This window comes from Brachyistius frenatus, unplaced genomic scaffold (assembly GCF_029030835.1).
Source record: "Brachyistius frenatus isolate BFR_SWC_R1_liver_20210118 unplaced genomic scaffold, ASM2903083v1 Contig_34, whole genome shotgun sequence".
In the NCBI taxonomy this organism is placed as follows: Eukaryota; Metazoa; Chordata; class Actinopteri; family Embiotocidae; genus Brachyistius; species Brachyistius frenatus.
The window spans coordinates 1,329,953-1,348,492 of NW_027210633.1; the positions used below are offsets into that span (position 1 = coordinate 1,329,953).

At 41.0% G+C, this 18,540-nt stretch overlaps 1 protein-coding gene across 4 annotated transcripts in view; it reads left to right on the forward strand.

Moving 5' to 3' along the window:
* Window positions 1-18,540, forward strand: part of LOC138622075 (roundabout homolog 1-like) — a 92,078-nt gene that overhangs the window by 31,595 nt on the left and 41,943 nt on the right. Inside the window, exon 1 of one of the 4 annotated variants that reach the window (XM_069700560.1) lies at window positions 14,002-14,064. The exons of the other annotated variants lie outside the window; for them this stretch is intronic. The gene's annotated coding sequence lies outside the window, so the exon portion shown is untranslated. Of the gene's footprint in view, window positions 1-14,001; window positions 14,065-18,540 lie in introns of those variants that run through there. 4 annotated transcript variants of the gene reach the window in all.

The following is an 18,540-nucleotide window of genomic DNA, read 5'->3' on the forward strand; positions in this document are numbered from 1 at the left end:
TGGAATATATAAATGGTATATAGATAAATATTAACGATTAGAAATAAAATATTTATGTGATGCGCACTATGCTAATAAGAAGTAATTACATATGACTCTTAATTAGGTCTTAGTTGACCAAGAAAGTCACAAACAAATCACTCTAACCTCCACAAATATTTGAGAAAAGACGCCAAAACAAAATCAAGCAACAATCGCAACAATCACAAAAAAACCTGGAGGGACTGATTGACTTCACATTGAGGTTCTTTGCACTTTCAACTCAACGAATTGCATTGATCTTATCGTACACAGAACCTAAATCTACAACCCTGCTTTTATTTTGTTACTTTTGTTCCAATCTGGGTCTTTTATGGCTGTGAGACAGGTGGAAATTCACTGTCAGACATGTAGCAGCTGTGTGTCTGCTTTAGTCCCCAGGTTTGAACAAGGGCTGAGTGTGCTCCTAACAGGTGACAGTCTCAACTCGCTGAATCATAGCCTTGCAAGTGTCAAGTGTGGGGTGTCGCTCAGTTAAACAGCCTTTCACTACAGTATGTCTCGGGCAGGAATCTGACAGGTTGCATGCAGCAAGTAAACATACGTTTGCGTGTGTGCGTGTGTGTGTGCGTGTGTGTGTGTGTGTGTGTGTGTGTGTGTGTGTGTGTGTGTGTGTGTGTGTGTGTGTGTGTGTGTGTGTGTGTGTGTGTGTGTGTGCGTGTGCACGTGCGCATGTGTGTATATGTTAGCTACAGTGATGGAATGAAGCCTGTGGATCAGCAGACAGGGCCAAAGAGCAAAAGGTCGGGGCTTACGACCATCAGAATAGGGTGAGTGCAGATGGTCTGGGAATCCCTACGGAGCGCAGGTTTTGCAAATCCCAAAACACTGGGATCAGTCTGGAGGAGTAAAGAGTGCACTGCAAGAGGGATGTGTTGATGACAAGGGTTAACAACCACAGCCGTGCCCTCACACACTACATAGCTCCCCATCTTTTCCTGCCGATCCCCTGCACTGCTCAGCTGTGCCAGCTTGCAGTGCTCTGCAGTCTCGATCTCCTGGGCAGACATCAAGGTCTTAGAATAATAATTCCTCTCCAGTATCCGTGTTACCTTTTGAATTATAATGAAAGAGATGGTCAAATGGTATCATGGTAATGCTAGATCAGCGCTCTTGCGCTGAGAAACTAAGCCCTCTAGGGAGAGAGTTTATTACTCGTCGTTCACAAAATTTACTGCCAGGTTTTAAGGTTGAGGGTGAACACAGAGAGGACTTGTTGAAGCTGTCTGGATGAATTATGTCTCCCTGCTTCATCCTTCAGAGGTCACACAGATTCATGGGTCACCCTGGAGCTGTAGATGGTAAAACAAAATCCCCTTTGGCAAATGCTGCTGAGTTAAGGAGTTTAGGAGAGAAGTGAGAAGCTGCAGGGAGTGTTAAAAGGAGGACTGACCTCACTCGATAGATGTGTCGGATGATTTGTGTCGTTTTGTTATTGTAATGCTAATTTTGTGCAGTTTTGTAGGTTGCTTTGACTCGAGGTGACTGGGTTTTGAGCTGACATCTTCTGGTTACTCTTTAGTGTTGTAAGCTACTGTTTTTGAATAATTAGCATTGACATAAAGCCCATGCACCCAGAACCATCAAGTCGTGATGTTTAATTTATTATTGTCCTAGTTGTCACTCAAAACTTACACAGGCATCATAGATGGCAATAAGTTTCCATTGTAAAGAGGTTCTGAAATGAGGCTGAGCCGCCATACAATTATGATAATGCCATGTGCTGTATATATGCTGCAATAGATGCATCATAAAAACATTATTATTGTGCTATTATAACTACATCATATACTACTATTACAGACCCAAATACATCATTAATTATTAGGCCTTTTTTCTTCTAGTGTCAACATGGTCCACCTGGTACAGTTTATTGTGAGGGGCTATATAGACGAAAAAGTGCCAACCCACCATTACATCTCCTATTGGTTTGTTAACTGTCGTTTTGAAGCCCTGCTTCTGGCATTTTGACTCTTGCCATCTTGTTTTTTGGAGCCAGTGGTGACCATATTTGGACGAGCTGGGAAGAAGCGAGAATTGGCTCTTACTCAGAATTATTTACCAAATGAAACCATAATGGACAAAATAATTTCATTTCATGAGAGAAGTTGATGCATTTTGAATGGGAGTCTATTGGACCTAGATGTGTTTGGGCCCCTAGTGGCCCTCTGCGGTATTGCACTTTAAGGCACTTCCGCATTGTCTTTAGTTTTCAAACATGGAGATGAGGTCCATTTTTATATACAGCTTATGGCTAAGAAATTAGATTTATTATAGATTTTTGTTCCTATGAGACTTGACATATACTTGTTATTTTATATCATCATTGTTATTTATCAAAAGTATAATTGTGTAAATGTTTTGTGAAATCACCAATAGTCATCCCTACAATATTGTCACAATATTTATATTGAGGTATTTAGTCAAAAACATCATGATATTTGATGTTAATACTCATCGCCCAGTCCTACTTTGCTCCTGTCCCTAAAAATAAACATTAACAAGTCACTGTTAATCGACATGATTGGTTGTCATCAATATCTTGTCACTTCATATACTCGGCTCCCCAGCAAGAGGAGAAACTGCAGCACTCTGACAAGAATCCCAAAGAGAATTTGACAAAGTAAATGTGAGAGCAACAGTGGAAAATTAATTACTTTTAAAAGCCCTAACTGAATTCCAAATGAATTGGCTGGATTATAATTTTTCTACCAGTGCCTTGATTTAAGTCAGAAAAGGGAGAGATGATGAAAAGCGGGGAGACGGCAGACAAAAGACAGCGTCTGAAGCTGATAGATGTAAAGTGAAGGGAGCAGGAAGGGAGTGACAGAGACAGACGGGAGGAGAAGACAGAGAGGAAGAAGTATCTGTCCTTCAAGGCACAGAAGTGAAACTTGTTTGCGGAAAATTGAGGTGACGTTGTAGAGACAGTGACAGATGTAGTATGTGCTGGTGCCTGAAGCGTGACCATGGGGTTCAAATACTGTGTAAGCACACACAACATGCACACACACACACACACACACACACACACACACACACACACACACACACACACACACACACACACACACACACACACACACACACACACACACACACACACACACACACACACACACACACACACACACACACACACACAGAGTAGTGGAGCCCTTTCAGAAAGTGAAAGAGATGAAATGAGAAAAAAGGAAAAAAAAAGATATAACTTAGTTCCCATCCAATAAATGTCACAGAAGACACTCAGCATATTTTTTCTGCCTGCGGGGACCCTAGAGGACCCTGGGAAATGAACATATGTCCTATTGACCTCAGCCACTTGATTCAATCATGGAGCGCTTTATTGAGGTGAAGGCAAAGTCACAGCCTGTGTACTCTAAAGGTTATTGGATAGTAGAACTGTTTCTAGGTTCGGTAAGAGAGAGAAATAAATGTTATTCTTGAACTAATTGGACATTGCCATTTGCCAGAGGAAAGTGAGGCTCATAGCGGGGCTGAAGGTTAAGCCACAACACTGCAGTGGTGAAGTAATGAGCCATGGGGAAAGACAACTAGTCCTCACGCATTTGAAAGTATGCAGGAAAAGCACAGATGTCCCCTCTGATTCCTTTATTTGTATATTCACTGAGTTTATAGGCGTGTAAACTAATACATTTGAATACATTATATAGGGATTTAAACTAATACATTATTCATATTATCAACAGCTGTGCTATGAATCCAGGTTTTTACAGTAACATGTGTTCCCTCTCCCCCAGCAGATGTTGCAAACCTGTCACTTTTACTTCATGATCCTGTATTGAAGCGTGCCACTTGTCGTGATTTGACAGCATACTAGAAGCTGACGAGCTGAAATTGGGGAATGTCTCAAAATCACAAAACGGCCAAGAGATTTTCAGATTTATTTCAGTAGTGCTTTTTTTCCCCCTTTGAACCAGCTTTATTTTCCTCCCATTTTTATTTTTATCCCAACCTCAACCTTTCATTTACCTACTTTTTTTTTTGAAGTAATATAAAATGGCTCGATAAGCTGATTTGGTCCAGTTTTGTCAGTCGTTCACTGAAAAGAAAAAAATCAATTTTATATTGATCTAGACCTTCCGACAGTGTGTTCACAATCTCTACTTCACTGGGCCGCAACAGCAATGCCATGCCTATCAGCATGAATGTCTGTCATTGACTGACTAAGTGATCAAAGTTGCACCATTGGTCGGCCAAATGCAACGTGACTGGCTCAAAGTCAATTTTTGTTTTTCACAAGTCATTGTGGTGTCATTAGCTAAATTCACTCTTTTGATCAGTGTTGTGGTGGTCCTTTGGAAAAAAAAAAAAAAAAAAATCCATAATTAGTAAGATGCCTGGGGTCCAGTCAGGCTTCCTGTATAGGTGGGTGTGCACACTGTCCTCAGCTTCTTAGTCAAATCCTTCCCTTGTTCTTAACCAGCTCCACCCTCTTGTCGAATTATGGTCACTTCTGGCATTAAAAAAACAAGATGGCGACAGATTTTTTTTTAAATTTGGGGGGGGGGGTAGAGGGGTTTGGGTCCGTGTTAAAAACTATGGTTCTACAACATTAGAAAATGATAGAAAAACGTCTGTATAATATCAATAAGATGTAATATTGGGTCAATCCATTTTAATACTTTCAAGGAGGAACAAACGGATGTGAAACATAAATTATATAAAATTGGGTTCTCCATATTTCATTCTCCTAAATGTGTGTAGTTTCTTTTTCCATAGCTTAAAAAGAGAAGGCCAGTAGAAACCATGTGAAGGCTTGTGGTAATTACATGAATGCATTAACATGATGGACATGTCCACTGTAACACCGTACTCTCTGAAGTGGATCATGTGATATGCGGAGCTCCGTCAGGCTGAGATTGACAGCTTGAGGTGGGACCCCTGCTCGGTCTTCCCTGTCCACTTCTCTTTGATTGTGATCTCATGCAGAAAAGCAGCAGATTCAGTGGAGGTACAAAGCAGCGAAGACTGACGTGGATTCGCAGAGGTCAGGCTCCCTCTCTGCCTTCCCATATCCATTAACTAATGGCTTCTTACTTCAAATGTCTGTCACTGTTGCTGACAACATCCTGTCTGCAGTCACTCCAGATAAATGCAATAACAGATCCTAAGTGGCACTAGAGTGGTATATTTCAGGAAAGTTGTCATTTTCCCTCCTTACGTGCGAGGAGCGATGTGTCAGCGTTTGATAGACAAACACTGACACATTGTAAATGCTCCTCATTCACAGCCACAAAGTCAGATATCAGTATTTATTTCCAATTGCCTGTGACAGACTGTGAAAGCTGTGCTAGCCTCTTCTTCCTCATCCTGTTTTCCGCTCCCTTGTTCTCTCCCTGTTGGCCGATGGTAAGATCAGTCAGTGAATAAACTATCACACTCTGGGGACAGCTGGTTTGTGTTTACAGTCTGGAGACTGGGGCGAGTGCACTGCGAGTATTGTCTAAACAATTTCGGTCGCTATATTCCCCCCCCCCAGCTCAGCGTTTCCAAGAGCCAGATTTGTGCCAGAGTGTCAGGACGAAAGAGAGAGAGTTTGTTTGGCTTGCAACGGCACGGTGTAGGGAGAAGAGAGGGGAAGTAGTCGAGAGCTTCTGACAAAGACCATATGGCTTCTGGGTGTGTGGTAATATAATCAGAATGTAAAACTGTGTGCCTCTGTGTGTATATGGTATCTGAATTGTGCTGTATACATCAGTATGAAACAACAGTCAGGCTTTAGTCGTGAGGAACGGACTGACCTTCACAGCTTTATATTCTTTGGCAGATTGTTGAATTACAGCGTTAATTACAACCACCTTTATATTTCATATTCTTTCTCTTGGAAAAGAAGATTGCATTTTTAATAGAGATGCACAGTAATAACTGACCATTATGTGTGATAATAAGCCAGCAGGCACTGAAATAATAGAACTGCTGTAGGTTGAGCCACATGACAGACATAAAGCTGTCTTTGTTGGCCGTGTGTGTGTGTGTGTGTGTGTGTGTGTGTGTGTGTGTGTGTGTGTGTGTGTGTGTGTGTGTGTGTGTGTGTTTCCACTTTTCTTTTTTGCTGCTTATCTTTAGTGAATAAGTGGATGATAAGAGAGAGAGAGATAAACAGATCACTAGAGTAAAACGGCAGCTGGTATCACGCCAGGCGTATTACACACCCATCAGTCCATCAGACGATACCGTCTCATTGTCATGGTTTGACTTACCTAGGCTTCAAAAGTACTCCAAAAATACACATAATGACACAGTCGCAACTAATTTGGGTTAGTTACCAAAACTTCAACTTTTAGGAAAACATCATGGTTTGGGTTAAAATAAGTAAGGATGGGCATTTCAAGCAGAAATACTGTTCGGAAATCACTCAAAACTATTCAACTATTCGATCCCTAAAAATAAAAAATAAGCATCCCTAGAAACAAATAGTTATATGTAAGTAACATAACGTACTTCCCAGAATTTACTCCACCTGCGTTACGTAAGTTGCATATGTTACGTTATGTACGTAACTTTATGTTATGTAAAAGAAATCCTCATTGACTTTTGCTTTCTCACGCTCTTGAACACTGGTCTCCCAATGTGAAAGTCCTGTGTTTGTTCCATCCAACCAACCCTAACCTCCTCCATGCTCGGACTTCATCACTCTTCATCCTTTGTCATATGACCTCCGTCACATGACCTCTTCGACCCTGGTCATGCATGCATGCACTTTTCACGCCTAGGCGAGACAAAATGTGACACTGACATGGTATCCCCTGGTGGACTGATGGGTTTATTGCACACTGGCTGGCCTGAGAGTCATATCAACAAATCAGAAGAACACTTTTGCGTGCAGTGTGCTTTTGGGTGCAATATGAGTGGCATTAAGCATATGCCTTGAGTATATTTCCATTAGATTTCCCCATTTTCTTCCGCCCCTCCAACCACATCATGCTAAATATCACTGTGTTGTTAATGTATTCAGCTTTGGTTGTTGCCTTGGAGATGCTGTTTGGCTCGGCCCATTTCCCCTGACACAAAATCTCCCCCCTCTATTTCCCGCTCAGTACTGAACTTCAGTGCTGGTTGCATTTCCCTGCATCCTCCGAGCAGTCATGCAGCCAGATTTGATCTATTTCCGATAAAAACTCTCTGTGCTTGCTGTGTCAAGTTACTCTGATGTCACACACGTCTTACTCACTCTTTCGCTAATCTCTAACATGGCAGGAGAAACTTGCCTGAAGGAGAAATAAACTGCACTGATGTGCTTTAGCGGCAGAAGTGTTTTTAACAACTGAAATTAATTAACAGTGAAAACCCCTCGTCAAGTCACAACTTGCAACAAACTGTGCTGTGACATAAACTGGGATATGTCTAGAGTGCTCTATATTTTACTTGTGAATTTGTCAGTGCAAAAGTATTAAGGGCTTACAGCTTGGTTGAGTAAGCTTGCTGTCACTGAGAGAAGAGGGATGGTTGTGCATTCCCTGAGATATTAGAGTTATCCATCCTCTTTCTGTCACTCCATAACGCCACAGTCACAAGCACCCAACAGCCGTATCGGTGCTCAGGGTTAATGCTCACTTCCTCGGGGGTCAAAGGTTATTTCTTTTTCTTTTCAACCTTACGTCAGTTTTCGTTTGCCAAAGCTTCCTGCCTGCTTTGTCCTGAGTATTTACAGTGTGCAGTATCATATCACCCGGTAACAGTTAAGTGTAATTCATTTAAAGTAAATAAATAAATAAACCCCAGTATGACGCTGACAGTCCCTTCAGGGTGTAAAAATGAAAAATGAACCCTCTCCCAGATGGTGCACGGTGTAATTGTGGTTTGATGACTGTTTGTTAGTGTTGGTGATTAAAATGCCAACTTTTTGGACTATCATTAAACTAATCAAAATTCTTATGGGCGTGACTAGAGGCAGACGTTTTACTGTATTTTATCACTGCCAACCATAATCAAACATATTCTGAATGAATACCAGACAGACAAATTACTGTGCAACTCAGTGTTTGATTTTAAACATGTTTGAAGCAGCATACTGCAGACAAACGGATCTTTTAATCAGTATTCACTTTTGTCTTTACAAAGTAAAATCAGCTTAAATGCTCAGCCTTTGCTGTTGCATCTGCTACATATGTACAGAGCTTCTTTCATTTCATTTACAGATTAACAGCTGATTATATAAATGGACACAGTGATTTAAGATGTAAAAGATAAAGTTAGCTGTCACCATTTCAGTCCATTTTTGCAAGATCAAATTTCTTTTGTACTTACTTATATATCTTTTTGCTGCACAAAAGTGATGGCTTGTATTCTTTATAGTTAGGATTTGAAGGTATTATATAATAAGCAGAGTACGCACAAAATTGTCAAAACAAAGAAGGTTGGCCAAACTTGATCCAGGGGCCCCAAATTGAGCTGCTGTATACTAAACAGTCCAATTACTATGTAATATAATACTTAGAAATACATATGACTATGTAGTCAAGCTATATTCTGCATTATGTTAGCTAAACTGGGTGAAATTGTTTTACTTGAGAGATAAAGCTGAATATCAGCTGCATAGTAGTGAGCTGAGAGGCTGTTATAGAAAATGATATGGTGATAATCAAATATTGATTAAACATTACATTTTAAACTTGAGCAGTGAAGCACATCATGCATAAATAATGTGGCTCATAAAAAAGGACAATCGAATAAGACAATTTTGTGGAAAAATGTGAGCGATGGAGAACACCATCTGACAGTAGAGTTCTTCAGAGAAATTACACTACAGAGAAGCAGTGACAGACACTTGGAATCAGACGTGTGAGCAGCAGCAGAGCAGCAAACTGTTTGTGCAGGATTGTTACCCACCACAACCAAAGATCCTGGTATCTTCTCTAATAGACTGCAGATGTGGTAATTTATAACATCCAGAAAAATAAGGGACAAAGAGTGAGAGAGGGGGGGTGGGGGTTGGGGGGCGGAGTTTCTCACTGGAAAGCCAGATAATGAGATGAACAGTTCCAAGGCACTTACACACCATTCCTGTGCCTGCCTGGCTGTCAGTTCTGCATCCCTTATTTTCTGCCATTTTCGTCCCCCTCCTCTTCCTTCTGGTGCGCCTCTTCCGCTCTCTCCTGTGGGAATACTTTTCCGAACGTGCAGACAGGTTTGTGAAGGAGCTGTGGTTGTTGAAGCTGCTTCATGAAAGCTTTGATGACCGGTAATGTGTTCCCCATCATGAAAATGTCATACACACAAGACTGTATATACAAATTGTGTGCATGTGTGTGAAGCAGACAGTAAAAGGAAGCTGTACCTGTTTTTTCCTGCTTATACTGCTCTATCCTTAAAAATGGAGTGCAATTTAAATTTTTAATTTCAATACTGCTCCGCATGTCTACAAAGCTAAAATGATTTGAATTAGCTTCATTTTTCAGTACCTGAAAAACCCTGCCAAACACTGCGTCTGATCTTGCCTTAAAGCCCCACACTGCAACTTTAACAGGCTGCAATTTTTTTTTTGCCTTTTATCTTTTGAACATCAGCAGCCTTTTGTGATGTTGACACTGCAGAATTCAAATAGGTAATTTCAATATTTTTCCAATTAACTGTGTTGCGATATGTGGATAGTAATAACTCATATTCACATTCTCTATTTGCCCAGCTGGGATCTTACCTTACAAACTAAATTCTTTTTTTCGTTCGGTGTCATCAAGGCCAATTTTCAGGGTCTCAGTTTTATTATGCAGTGCAGCGACAGTGTGATGAATGAGAGCCTTCTTCAACCTAGAAATCTAGTATCTACAAACACGATTACAGTATATTCTTACAGGTAGGGTCTCTATTCCATTCACTCTCTCAAATATATGAACATATTTTATCTTCAAATGATATAGAATATGAAAAGATAGAATATTTCATTAACCAAACTCTCTCTTTGCCAATAAAATCCCTCCTCTCTGTTTTGCCACCCTCACTCAAAATATGTTTTTTATCTACGGAAAATTCCCTTTACTGTTTCACCCAAACTTCCCAAGGCTATTACAGAAATATAACAAAGAAGCACAAATACAGACAGCATGAGATGAGGCGCTGGGAGCTGAAGGGGAGGATAGAGCTGAGAGGTGAAGGCAAACCTAGAGACACAGAAGAGGAACTGAGATAATTAAAAGGATCTTGAGAGTGATATAGCCTTTAGCGCTGGGACTTCTTATCCATTTACACACATATAAATGCCCCTCCACACACACACACACACACACACACACACACACACACACACACACACACACACACACACACACACACACACACACACACACACACACACACACACACACACACACACACACACACATCCAAACCACGTATACCTGAAGATGTGTTGTATTTATATTTTTCATTCTACTTTTAAGACATAAATCTGTGTCTCCACCCCGCCCTGAATATTTAATACGAGTAATGCAAAGCACGTCAGGATTCAATTCATTTTCATAACAGCAATCTACTGGCAATTTATCACTACCAAGCATGACAAATATGCTATTACGCCTCTAAAATTATTTTTTGGGGGGTTTAGTATAACATGTTGTGTTTCTCGAGAACAATGCAAGAACACATATTTTAGGTTTTCATGTCAGGTTGAAATATGTGCACAATACTAATGAAACTGTTTCCTCCCTCCCTGCATCATTTCTGCTACAGGGACACACATACACATGACCAATGAACATTTACAGCTCATTTGTCAGATGATTTAGTGTCAGAGTAACTGTTTTTCACAGTTAAGACTGGTAGTTTTTTTTTTTTTATATACTGTGCGTAATAATTGGTCAGGTTCAAATTCAGTAGACCGAATTTACTTTTGTTAGGACAATCTTTTGGCACTGTGGTGCTTTCAGGGTCTTCTAATGATGACAGTACTGCCTGAGATCTCTGAGGTCAGAAGGACGAACAGCTGACTGTTGGCGTCAGTCAAAAAATGGAAGATGAGACAAATAGCACCTGTTATGCCAACGGAAATCTCTGTCTAACCACTTACAGCACAGCCTGCCTGTTTTAGGTTAAAGAGGTTGGGGAAATGCTCACCATGTCAAAATGACAAGAATCATAATTTCTTTGAATTAAAATGCTATTTTAATATTTTTGGTATTATACCAGTGCAATCTGTGGCAAAAGGGAACCAAACTGCCTTGTCATTGACCTATTGGGTCACAAAGCTGTAAAAACATATTCTATTGATTTTTCATTGGAGTCTTATATGTAGGCACAGTAATTGTCTTAATGTAATATTGCATTGTAAAATATAATGTACTGTTGCCAGTAAATGAGGAGTGTCAGTTAAGTCTGCGATCAAATGTTGTTTGTGTTAATAAATGCACAAAGAGACTGAACAGAAAGGCAGCTGAGATGGAGATTTCTGTGAGGAAGCTTTGTTTTCGTGCCGACATGAAATAATGGCGCAGGACATTGATATCTGTGCAAAAGTGACAGGAGTAAAAGCAGCTTTGTAAGCTCTGTGCTTGATGGCTGCACCATTTCCTCGAGCCACATTATGTATAGTAGCCGATGAATGACAGGTGGGCTCTCTTTCCCTAATGCACAAATTGCCTCGGCTACAGACTGCTAATGTGGTTTGCTTTTGACCGTAACTACACAAATATATTAACATTTTCCAGTGTGATAATTCATACCCACGAACATGTTTGTTTCTTTTGTGCCTTGGGCATTGATTGTACTTCAATGCCATTGCATCCAAAATGTCCTTCCAGTCTTATTCAACCATTGTTAGAGAAGAGAGTACCACCTAGATCAAGTCATCTTGGAGTATCTGTTGATAGAGAGACGGTTTGCTGGTGCTATTTGGTAGTTTGAGTATTTCATTGAGCTATAAAGTACATTTTGTCAGATCTCACCATGTATTCGTAAATTTTCACGGTCTGAATGTGTCTCATGGCACAACAGAGTCCGATTTTTTTTTATTATATCTGGCTAGTTTATTGACTGCAAGGAATCCTTCTCCTGGCAGGTTTCGCATCCTTTCATGAAAGATTCACAGGGCGACAAGAAGCACATATTTTTCCAGGCTCCATTCCCTATATGTTATCCCAGTGGCCTCCAAGCAGAGCTGGCTAATTATAGGCTCGCTGAATTCATTTGGTGTGAGTGAAGTAAGCCAGGATTCATAGCTGGACAGATAATTGGATTGATCGGGGTATTCAGAAAAATCTCCCGTCGTCTAATTTGCTGCTGCGGACATTTAAAATGGTGCAATAAGCTCAGAAAACGTGCACGTGTGTGTTTTAGTGTCCTTTTTTCTGTTGGTCAGCAGCATCACTGCTTGTTCATCATAGTTTGTGACACCTGTAAATAAATAGCACACCGGCTAACTCATGGTTCATGAAGAGCTCCAAATCCCTGCTGAGACAGCCATGATGAAAAACAAAGATTCCTGAACACATTGTTTACCCTTTTCTGTTTTATTGCTTGCTGTCATTTTTTTTTCTTCTTATGGGCTTTCACCAAATACGTGTATGTCACATGTGCCATGAGAAATGTCACTCGCTAAAGGTCTTGCACCAAAATGTCGACAGACAATAAAACCCACACATCCGCCCACCACAGACAGACACCCAGCTCTTTCGCCCACTCTTTACTTTTGAGTGAGAATCTTCTCAAGATGTGTGCTTGTGTAATTGACAGCCGGTTCACTAACTGTTTCCCCTCAGTAACAGATGTGGGTTTTTTTGTGGGTTTTTTTACACTAATAGCCATCGGACACCTGCACGTCTTGTCAGTTTTTTTCCTTGAGATTTGTTAACAGTATGTGCGGAGGAGACGGCGAGTGTGATGTAGGAGTGCTGTCAGTCTCATGTCTTGTATCCTCACCGTCACCCGTTCTCTCTCACTCACTCACACAATGTGCCATTTATAAATAGAATATGTTGAAGCCATGCAGGGTTGTTGTTGGCATGCATTTCTTTCAGCATGTGTACCTACAAAAGGAAAAAAAAAAAAAAAAAAAAAAATCTTATCAGGACCAGAGATATTGTATCTGATTAAATTAGAGGTTTGCATGCATTTTTTTCATGCTTTTATTTTTGGAGCACATTTCATTAATATTCACTGTTTTGTCTCATTTTTTCTCCGCTTCTTGGTAGTTGTTCATTTCAAATGCACAGTTCCTGCATGTGTTACAATTTTAATAAGATGTTAGAAAAATAAACTCTAAAGTCTGAAGAATTCATGTGAGATACACTGCACATTGATAACAGGATCGTAAATATTTTTTGTCCGGGCACTCGTATTCCGTCTTCTTTTCTCAGAGTATTTTCTCTCTGGGTTTTTTGCTTGTTTGAGTAGAACTTGGCCTTGAGTCTGCCTCTCTCCACCCTCTCTATCTGCTGCTGCTCTGTTGGCATTGATTATCTCAGACCTGAGCTATCCTATGTGTGCGTGTGTGCGTGTGTGTGTGTGTGTGTGTGTGTGTGTGTGTGTGTGTGTGTGTGTGTGTGTGTGTGTGTGTGTGTGTGTGTGTGTGTGTGTGTGTGTGTGTGTGTGTGTGTGCACCATGGGTGTGTATGTGTTTCACCGTCTCCAGCTCTGCTGCATGCTGAGAAGGCAGATATCTCTAGAGGTTCTGTAATAGAGCGGATACTGTTGCCCGCCTCACATTGCCATGGGGGATGGAGTAAGCGTTGGATAGTGGGGAAGGATGGAGAAGAAATAGGGGAGAGGGCAAAGGATGAGAATATCCACCGTTTACTTGCAGATACGTATGAAATCCTATCTGTTTGATTAGCCCTTTGACTCCACGGTTCACACATTCTCCCAGTTTGAGCTAATTTAATTGTGTTTCTTCAGGAGATAGTATGCAGAATGTACGATGTCGAGCTGAACGGGGTCAGTGGAAGGTTCGCAGCCACTTCAGACTTCATCAGTTTCAACTATATAATATTGAATTAAAGAGGCAGTTGACCCAAATCAGAACAATACAGATGCTCGTGTTCATTGTGATATCTATCTGTGCAGATAGTTGAGGTATTTGGTTTTTTTTAAAACATATTTAAAATGTCCATCTCTGAATACCAGTACAGAAAAATGTTTTGTATATTTAAAATTTTAGTGAAATAATCATTAAACAGTATGATTTTAGAAGGTTCACTTGCTCTAGAAAGATAAGTTGCTCTTGAATTTTGTGTAATTTTTCAATGCTGTGTGTGCCTCAAACTAAATTCTGTTTTCCTCCGTTTCCCTGGGGTAGTAGAATAAATCATCAGTCAGATATCTCTGAACCTGAGATCCAGTAAAGTTAAATAAGTAACTTTTTGTCATTTTAGGGACCTTCCATTTCATGAAAAAGAAAATGCAAAACTAGGCAGGGGTGGTTATTGATGTCAGAGAAATGTCCTTTTTGCACTACTTTGTTTACAATGTTTGCAAGTTACTGAAAATTATTTGTTAATTACCATTACCAGTTTCTTCTTCCAATAGAAATGGAATTACTTTACCGGGTGCTACATACAAAAAGCAATTAGTTGCATGTGAATGTAACTTTTGTGTTACTTTCAAATAGTACACAAATAGCTATATTATTTTAGTGTTGCCTGCCTGCTTTCTCTCGATGGTTTTCTGCTGGTCTCTTGTCTGGTTCGCTTTCAGAGGGGATGGTGGACCATCCCGACAGGTTGGTCCTCTGCAAACCTCACTGTTGGAGGAGGGAGGGGGCCTTGGCCTTTGGCCTCCTGTTGTTCTCACCATGACTTGCATGCAGTTCTCCTGAGGCACTCTATATCTGCCAACGCTTGGGCCTTTTGTCATCCTTGCCTGTGTCTACTAACTCCCTATATGAATTGAGAACAGGCACATAATAGTAATAGATAGAAATGCTTCCACTGTCAGTATGTACTGTATGTATAGTAAAGAACAGAAGCACTGCTCGATGACTCCGATACCAAATTGCTTCTGGGAGGCAGAAGTGAAAGAAGCTTCACACTCTCATGCACACACAGCGGGGAATGTGCTGTACATTGTTTATAGTATACACCGTCTGCCATGTTTAATAGCCCACCCTGCCAACTCCTATTTGGTTTCTGAACAGAACGACAAGCTCACAAACACCAGGACTTTAACAGCCCCTGCATGTTAGACTTTATGCTTCAGTGGATGCCATTAAACATGGGCTACCTTCAGCAGACACCTGCTGGGTCTAATCAAGGGTTTCATTCCCAGTGAAGCTCACTGTTCCTTGCCTTGTAAATTACTGTAAGACTACCATAAAGGTATGTTGACCTCACACTTTTCATTCAAACCCCCAAGCAGTTGCATAGCCATATCAAGCAGAGCGGAAGAAAACTGTGCATCCAACAACAAACCAATTAATTTGGACACATGCTGCCATATGAGACAGTAAATGGAAATTAAGAAAATAAAAGTCAACCACAGCGAGACGAGAAACCTCGGCACGATGTGGAACTCGGTGGTTTGTTGTGTGGGAGTGTGCGACTAAAGCATAAATGACATTTAACATTGACTTTGACCCAACGGTGATTCTCTCCTCTATGTGTCGTTTTTCTCCCTGCAGCCAGCACAGACACATAAAAGAAATGTTCTCTTCGCAGACTGTGAAGGACATCACTTCATTTGAGTCCACAATGCCAACAATGTCTTCCCAGAAAAGGTTATCCCTATCCCTAACTGCTCTCTTTCTCATTTCTTTCTATTTGGATCCAGACAGTGCTGAGTCTACTAAGAAGGAGACAGCTGGAGGGATTACAGAGAGCTAATTATAAGATATCTCTCTATAATTGCAGCGGATTACGCTATTATTCATACAAAGCTTAGCTGCATAAAATGCTTTAACCACCATCACATTACGTAGCATATACTGCTATGTATTATTCACTATTTATACAGCTGAAACTAAATACCGCATTTTAGTTCAAATAGCCTCTGTAAGGGTAAAGAATAACCTAACCTTATTACCCTATTATGGCTATTTTCTCAGTCTGTAACACATCACTGATGACTCAATTAAGCCCATGCATTGAGGGTATTGTTGGACAGAAATGAGGAAATGGCATGGTCCATTCAGGTAGCAGATCAATCAGTGAAAATAATTCTAGGAGGGCTGCATGATTTGACTTCTGGCCTTAAAATGACAAAAGACACTGGCAGTGGAGGAAAACCATTGGAGCAAACACCAGAGCTTCACTGGTCTGAACAAGACATCCTGTTTTCTCCTCCCCCACCCTGCATGGATGTAATGATATTAGAGTTGCATATAAAGCTGTAAGTAAATTACTATTTTGATAGGTAATCCTGGAAATCAGCTTTCTCCTCTTTGTTAATTAGCATTAAAAAGCACTTAAACACTGAAAAATGACAGAGGTTGACCAGATCAATGGTTAACAGCACAAGACAAATTGCAGCTGGTAGGTTTTATCGTGAAGTCACATTTGAATTTAGTCCAATGATTTTACTTTTACGTCATACTGAATCCAGATGTGATTTTGTGTTGATGATCTATGAGCCTCACAACTGCCACATGAGAGTGTAAAAGATACCCCCGTGCTGAGTTACACAAGACGTATGTCGAATAATTGTTCAAGCTCCAGTTCTAGTACAACTGTGAGGACATCATGATCGAACAATCAAGCTATAAACATTTGTGATGTGATAGCGCATGTACACTGTACACAGTTTCAAGTGTGTCGTGGTCATGGAGGTACATAAAAATGAACTTCGTCTCTGGGTCTAATAAATTAAGCCAATGTGGAAGAACTGCAATACTTCTGAGGGCCACTAGGGGCTGGCTCGATTCAACTTCCGTTCAAAAAGCATCTACTTTTCTCATGCTATACTAAATCCACACATTTTTTTTACAAGTCTTTATGGTGTAATTTGCGAAATTCATTCCTTCTGATCAATGTTCTGGTGGTCCTTCTTAAAATATATCTATAATAAATAAGATTTTAGGCCTCAAAGACAAATGTTTGGGAGTGTACCTGGTTTGATTGACAGGCCTGTGGTGCAGTCAGGTGATGCTTTGGGTGGGCGGGTCATATGGCCCTTGCTTTCTCAGTCGGGTCCACCCCTCACTCGTCCAAATACAGTCACTGCTGGCTCCAAAATAAAAACAAGATGGTGACGGCCAAAATACCAGGCTGAAGGCCTCAAGCTGGCAGTTCACAAACCAATAGGTGATGTTGTGGTGATTCACCGTTTGATCCGGGTAATTTAAAGTATTTTGGACAATGTATTGCTGTTTTAGGGTAAAGGGTAGGGTAAGAAAACAGATAGTTGGTGACACCATATTAAAAATTGGTATTGGCCCAACATGCAGATTTGTGGGTCAAAACTTTCTGACCTGTGAATCTGCAGGCGGCTGACTTCACCAGATTGAAATCTGTCATTTGTGTGGGCTTCAGTGGATGTGAATGAGATGCAAAGAGAATATTTACAGAGCATGGTGTAAGTATTTGCATGCCCCTCCATCCATCTGCACCTCTATGCTGCCAGGAGGACAGTATGTTGTTTATCAACCTGGCAGATTTTTTTTAAAATAATCTATTTAGCAGTATGTTCCCTTCGCTCCCACCTACCTCCTGCCCATCAGAGCAGCTGTCTATGTGCACATGGTGCAGCAAGCCAACCTTAACGTTTTCTTTGCACTGCTGTTAAAACCAATTAGATTTACAGCAAAGGAATCACCTGATTAAAAAGCTGCTCAGACCTCCACGCTCTTCCTTTCCCTCTGGTGTGTGTATTCGTGTGTGCATCTGTGTTTGTGCGCCACCAAGGGTAATGTTAAGAGCCGATCAGGTGGGGATGTGACATACTTTCTGCTTGTGCGAGTGCCTGTCTGTTTGCTAATCCATATGGGCACAGCACTAATTAAATCCAGCGGCTCAGCCATTCACACCACTGACTGCTTGGCACTGAGCAAAAAAATCTGTTGGTGTTCTGTCAGGTAAAATGACAAAACAAGCCGGGAGAGTTTATGTGTGTGTGTGTGTTCATGTCAGCGAGGGAGAAGGGGGTGTGATTGGGGGGCTGTAAAATGAGTTTGTTTGTGCGCAAGAGCCAGTGGGAGAGAGATGGTCTGAAGAGACAGAAATATTAATTCCAGTCTTGTGTTTGAAGATGGGACAGTCAGATTGTTGCCCGCTGATATAGATATCCGTGTAAGAGGCGAGCTTTTGTCAGCAGGGTTAATAGCAGCGGGGACACCGTGTCACGTGAGGCCTCCTCGCTGAGCCAACCCCTCTCTGAGACAGACTGGCAGGCTGCTCGTCTCTCCAGAAGTGGGTGCCTCACTCAGCAATTTCCAGACCTTATCAAATCTAAACAGTATAAATGTGTGCCTTCCCTCTCCCCTGATCCCATCACTCCCCAAACCCTCTTTCCTGCCCCTGCCATCTCCCCAGTCCAAACTTATTATTAAGTGAAAGGGGTTTGGGCCCAAGATTTATTCTCTGGAAATCAAAATGAATGGGATGGGAGTTGTTTAGTAGG